This window comes from Callorhinus ursinus, unplaced genomic scaffold, assembly GCF_003265705.2.
Source record: "Callorhinus ursinus isolate GAN/ISIS: 27379988/994484 unplaced genomic scaffold, GSC_fseal_2.0 scaffold111, whole genome shotgun sequence".
Lineage (NCBI taxonomy): Eukaryota > Metazoa > Chordata > Mammalia > Carnivora > Otariidae > Callorhinus > Callorhinus ursinus.
Genome location: NW_027397173.1, coordinates 712,768 through 718,767, shown reverse-complemented (window position 1 = coordinate 718,767; position 6,000 = coordinate 712,768). Strand labels below are relative to the sequence as shown.

General features: G+C 49.5%; 1 protein-coding gene across 3 annotated transcripts in view; it reads left to right on the top strand.

Moving 5' to 3' along the window:
- ACSS1 (acyl-CoA synthetase short chain family member 1) overlaps positions 1 to 6,000 on the top strand; it is a 65,991-nt gene that overhangs the window by 9,984 nt on the left and 50,007 nt on the right. The window lies entirely within an intron of this gene.

Sequence of the window (6,000 nt, the reverse complement as noted above, 5' to 3'; positions counted from 1 at the left end):
ATATATATATATATATATGCCAAAAATAAGGGTAACTACTTTGAAGGGATAAAATTTGACTCTGAAAATGAAAAATAAAAAATGTTTTTTTTTAAAAAGGGATTGATAAGATGTTGGTTGAAAAAGGGAAAAAGAAAAATCCAAAAAAGAAAAACAGTTAAAAAATTAACTTTGAAAAACTAATGAATCATGGTAAAAAAGCCATGAATTCTATGTGCAGCATTCCCCTAGCGCTGGAGTTCTCCCGTTCTCATTGATCGGTGAACTTGGTCTTGGCTTGCTGGCTGTTCGTGCTGATCTTCTGGGGGAGGGGCCTGTTGCCGTGGTTCCCAAATGTCTTTGCCGGAGGCGGAATTGCCCCGCCTTTGTCGGTCCACGCTAAGCAATCTGCTCGGGTTTGCTCTTAGGAGCTTTTGTTCCCTGCAAGCTCTCGGTACAGCTTTGGAGGACCAGGGTGAAAATGGTGGCCTCCCAATCTCTGCCCTGGGGAGCTGAGAACTCGAGGCCCCGCTCCTCAGTGCGCCCCCAGAGAAAAGCAGTCAGTCACTCCCATCTTCCTGGTCTCCGGCCGCACTCCGTGCTCACCCGGCCTGTGATCGAGCGTTTCTATCTCTGGCACCCGACCCCGTGTGGAGTCTCCAAACCCAGCAGATCCCTGTGGTGCGCTTCCGCGCCGCTCCTTCTGGGGGAGGAAGGGGAGTCTCCCCGGCTCTGCCGCTTTTTGGTCCCTGCTGGAGGAGCGGTGGCTCGAATGTGCCATGGATCACAGTTTATGGCAACCCCGAGCTGAGAGACCGCGCCTCGGCTCCGTCTCTGCAGCCGGCTTCCCCGCTCCGATACCTGGGAGCTCTGCTGCACTCAGGCACCCCCAGTCTTTCTGTGACCCTGAGGGTCCTGAGACCACACTGTCCCAGAGAGGGTTCCACCCCCAGCTTAGCCCCAGGAGTGACGTCCCTCAGTGGAGCCGACTTCTAAAAGTTCCGATTTTGTGCTCCGTGGCTCTATCACTTGCCAGAAGTGGCCGGTGGAGGCCCCTCCCCCGCCGTCTATCCTCCTGACTATCACCTCGGATTCACTTCTCCGCACGTCCTACCTTCCAGTAAGTGGTCGCTTCTCTGTTCAGAGAGTTGTTGCTACTCTCCTCTTCGATCTCCTGTTGAGTTCGTAGGTGTTCAGAATGGTTTGATCCCTATTCAGCTGAATTCCTGAGACCAGATGAAATTCAGGTCTCCTACTCCTCCGCCATCTTGCTCCGGGGAAGAGATGTATTTAAATGACTGACAAGAGTTCTTGAAAATTCCTACATAAGTGTATGTCATCTTTATAATGGAAATGATAATCTTACTGTAATCTCTTTTAAAAAACAAAACTCAGGGGCACTTGGCTGGCTCAGTCAATTAAGCATCTGACCCTTGATTTCAGCTCAGCTCCTAATCTCAGGGTCCTGGGATCAAGCACTACACATGCATCTGGCTCCACACTCAGCAGGGAGTCTGTTTCTCCCTCTGCCCCTCCACCCGCTTGTGCTCTCTCTCTCTCTCTCAAATAAAATAAATAAAATCTTAAATAAACCTCAATACCCATGAACCATCAGCAGACATTTGCTTAACTGTTTGCAGATTTGTGTTAGGCCCAGGGTGCAGATGTGTTCTTAGGAATATGATGGAGCCTCATCTCACCTCATCCTCATGACACTGATGTGAAGTGATTGGTGGTCCATTGTACAGATGTGGAAATGAAGACTCCAATTCATGTATAGTGATGAACAGTACGGAAATGCCACGGAGCCTGCATTCTTCCAAGAGATGAACCACAAATCAGTGAGCAAGCAAATCCACACTGGGGCACTTGCTCAAGGTTTTTTATAGCTGCTAAGGGGAGAATTCTGATATCATCCCCTCCACCCCAACCCCATGATAAAGGAATCTTAGGGACATGGTCCCTGTCCTCAGGGATTTGTGACCTGGATAAGGGAGGATTTAGCAAAGCTAGCATTGTGTCCCAGAGTGGGGACCACTGGGCAGGTAATTAAGCACTAAATGGTGTGAGCCACCAAGTAACAGGGAGCAAGAGGTCACTGTGTGTTGGGAAGTTGGAAAAGGCTTGCAGTAGGAGGTGGGGTTTGAGCTGAGCCTTAAATCGTGCTAGGTCCTTAACCGCTTGTTCTTAGAAATGGAATTTTCTTGTCCCACTGCCCAGTTCTTTGGGTGGAGGCTTTGTTTTCAAATGTGGAGAAGGAAGAATTTCCTTCCTTCCACCCTCCCTCCTTTCTTTCTTTTCCTCCCTGCAGTTGAGGCAATAGCGGGAACCATGCCCACGTGTTAAAAGCCAACACATACATGGCATTTTAGGGCCACTGTCACCCTAGGCCCTGCACTGTGCTTTGTGTACATGCTTGTGTCATCTGAGTATCGTCCGTGGTGGCTGTAATGCTGTTTCCCTTGGGAACACAGTAGCACCATCTGACCTCATGCAGGAAACCCACAAAGCATCTCATTCCTACCATGTCTCCGAGTCAGGAGCCATCACTCCCACAACGGATGAGGGAAGTGAGATTTAAATTAGATAAGCAGTGCACTGTCTGTGGTTAGCAGGTGGTTGGACAGGGTCCAGACTCCAGCGTGTGGTTTTTCCCTACGATCCAGGCTGCTATGTAGCAAAGGTCTGGCCAGATGTCTTACAGAAAGTCTTTAATTACTTCTGTCCCCCAAGGAAGAAGCAAGTCCCCCCACCCCAAATCTGGGATAGAATGTGTGTAGTTGTAAGCACATGCGTCTGTCTGTTGGAGCATAGGGGACGTCCTGGACCAGCAGCACTACCAGTATGTGGGATCTCACTAGAGGCGAAGATGCACATGCCCACCCAGACCTGCTCTGTCAGAGACGGCCGGGGGGAGGGTGGGCACCATCTCTGTGCTAACAAGCCCTCTGGGGGTTCTGGGGGATTCAGAAGCGCTAATTTAGACTAGAAAGAGACCTTGAGAGATGAAGCCACTAAGACAAGAAGAGATCTGTTCCCTCCCCAGGCACAGAGCCAACCTGGAGTCATTTAGACTCCAGTGTCGCCCTCCAGCTCGAGGACCTGAATGGTCCGTCCACCATTCAGAGCCGTGGTGCTTCTCTGCCCTGTGCTCTGGGTTAGGCTGCACACGCACACGCACAAATATGGACAGGACATTGGGTCCCTGTCTGCAGAGGGGCAGCAAGTGTAACACCTCAGGAACAGTGAGAGGGAGGCATGAGGTCCACGGGATGGGAAGTGCTCAGTGAGAGTGGAAATGTGCAGGCCAGACCTACAGGAGTGTGGGCACCAGGTGAGGGGCAGCAGTGTGGACAGTAGGACAGTGTCCCCCAGGCACGGAGAAATAGTGCAAAGGCCCTGAGGCAGGAAGGAGCTCACTAGACTCAACATGATTGGTGGGGGGGAGGTTAAATCACATGGAGCCTTAGTGGCTGCTTGTTGAGCACTTCCTACGTGCCGGGGGAGGCACGTAGGGGACACTGTACTTGGGGCTCCGTGCTGACCTGCCTGGATTCCTGCCATCCTTCAGCCCCAGAAAGACAGACACTGGCCACCCATCCACACCCTGGATACCCAGTCCAGCCTGTGGCCGGTGTTCCTCTGTTACTTTCTGCAGCTCTGCCTTCCTGCTTGGCATAAACCAGGTGCAGGATGCCCTGCTGGGGTCCGAGGCTGTGAGGGTCTTGGCTCAAAGCTGGGCAATCATTCAGGGGGTGCCCTGGCTGCTGTGGGAATAGACAATGTGGGGAGATGAACCCTGGGTGAGGTGTCATGTGTGATTTGAGGCCCTTACTGCTGCTTTCTGGCTGTGGCCTTAGGCAGGTCACTGGACCACTCAGAGCACCTGGAAACTATTTCCCAGGCTACCCCTGGGCTGTCCACTTTTCAGGGTGACTCCAAGGGTCAAACTCAGAGTGGGAGAAGGTAGAGCAGGCTTCTTGGATAGAAGCAGGTTTAGGATGAAGCTGAGGGTTTACTCCTCTAACCAACTCACGTGTGATGCCTGAAGCAGCCAGGGGCCAGGGAGCATTCGTGCACAGGTGGGAGCAGCACCCTCCTCCAGCTGGACCACCTACCCCACGCAGTGCACACCTGTAACTCAGTCTGTGGGTTCTCAGCTGGGCACTTCCAGGCTTGTTGTGACCTGCCCAGGGTCACCTCTTCCCAGTCCATCACTTAGGTCCTCCACGGCCAGGCAGCAGGAGTGGGGTGTTGTGGGTGGTGGGCTGGTGGTGGGAGTGGGGAAATTGGGGGTGGGAGGGAGAAAGGGCCTGGCCCTACTGGGGGATGGTCACTGCTTCAGCTTCCAGACAGGATGTGGCCTCATCTGCTGGTTGCTCAAGAGAAGCCAGAAATCTGTGGTTTTAGTGTGAAAACTCTTGATTTCTAAATTTTGAACTGATTCACACACACGCACTTATATCAGGTTTATTGTGTAAATCCTGGTTTTGCCACCAACCTCTTTCTCAATTTGACTTCTTGTATTTTCTATCCTCTATTTTTATGGCATTTCTTTTCTTCTGTTTTTCTACTAATTCAAAGAACTTTCCGGTATCAGTAAGTAGTATTAGTATTAATAATTCTTCCTGATGACATCTATCTTTATTTATTAAATTTTTGGAGGTATAACTTCTATGTCTGTTAGGAGCCAGAAAGTTCAAATAAAATTAAAAAAAATTTTAAAGATTTTATTTATTTGAGAGAGAGAATGAGATAGAGAGAGACAACATGAGAGGGGGGAGGGTCAGAGGGAGAAGCAGACTCCCTGCTGAGCAGGGAGCAGGGAGCCGGGACTCAATCCCGGGACTCCAGGATCATGACCTGAGCCAAAGGCAGTCGCTTAACCAACGGAGCTACCCAGGCACCCTCAAATAAAATTTTTTTTAAGATTTTATTTGTTTATTTGAGAGAGAGAGAGCACAAGCAAGGGTAGAGGCAGAGGCAGAGGGAGAAGCAGACTCCCTGCTGAGCAGGGAGCCCGATGTGGGGCTGGATCCCAGGACCCTGGGATCATGACCTGAGCTAAAAGCAGACGCTTTAACTAACTGAGCCACCTAGGGTGCCCCCAAATGAAATTTTTTATTATAAGAGTAAATGATAGATAAAATAACCCAAGAGGGAAAAAATGTAATTCACATGCAACAGCTAAAGTATATAAATATTTTCACGTGGGCTCACCCTCTCAAGAATTATGAGAATCACATGATCTTTTATGGGTATGGTCTCTCATAACTTTTGTCAAGACAGTTACTCCATCAAGAAATATTACTGAAGTCCCTGTAGCACATTGCATGGTGCTTGCATTCATACAGTAGCACTTCAGCTTTGGTCTTTTATTTGATTCCTATCATAGTCCTGTGATTAAACATGGTAGATAATGCTTCGGGAGGAGATTGGAGAAGATAAGTAACTGCATTCAAAAAAAAAAAAAAAAGAAAGAAAAAATTTATATGCCTGGACATTGGGGGTGACCCTTGAAGACCAGGTGGGCAGATGGCTGCTGGCTCCAAAAGCTATTTTCGGTCATTGTTTCTCCGGCTGAAGGGAAGTGAGTAATGAGATCTGGCTGTGAGGGCTGATAGAAAGGAGCACCAGCATGAACCTATCAGATCGAAGCTCACCTTGAAATCAAGAGTAATGAACAGAATGTTAGCAAATTACCTGATCCTACTATTCTTCAGGTTTATAGTAAATTGTCAGAACTGACCTGTTTTTGCAGGCAGTCATGTGATCTGAGCTTGGGTAACAGAGAGGGCGGGAAGCAGAGTCTTCCGGAAAACCAGCATGGCATTTCCCCATCATTTCATCACTTGTTGGAGCAGAGGCTGGTTTGTAGGGTGCTGGCTGGACATCTGAGGGGATATGAGTCCTTGCCCTGGATCGCACCTCCAGCAGATTCCAGAGACTACCGCATGTACTGTGTACTGAATCAGGGGCAGGCTGTTTGCATTAAGCATTCTTTCCAACATCTCAGGTTGT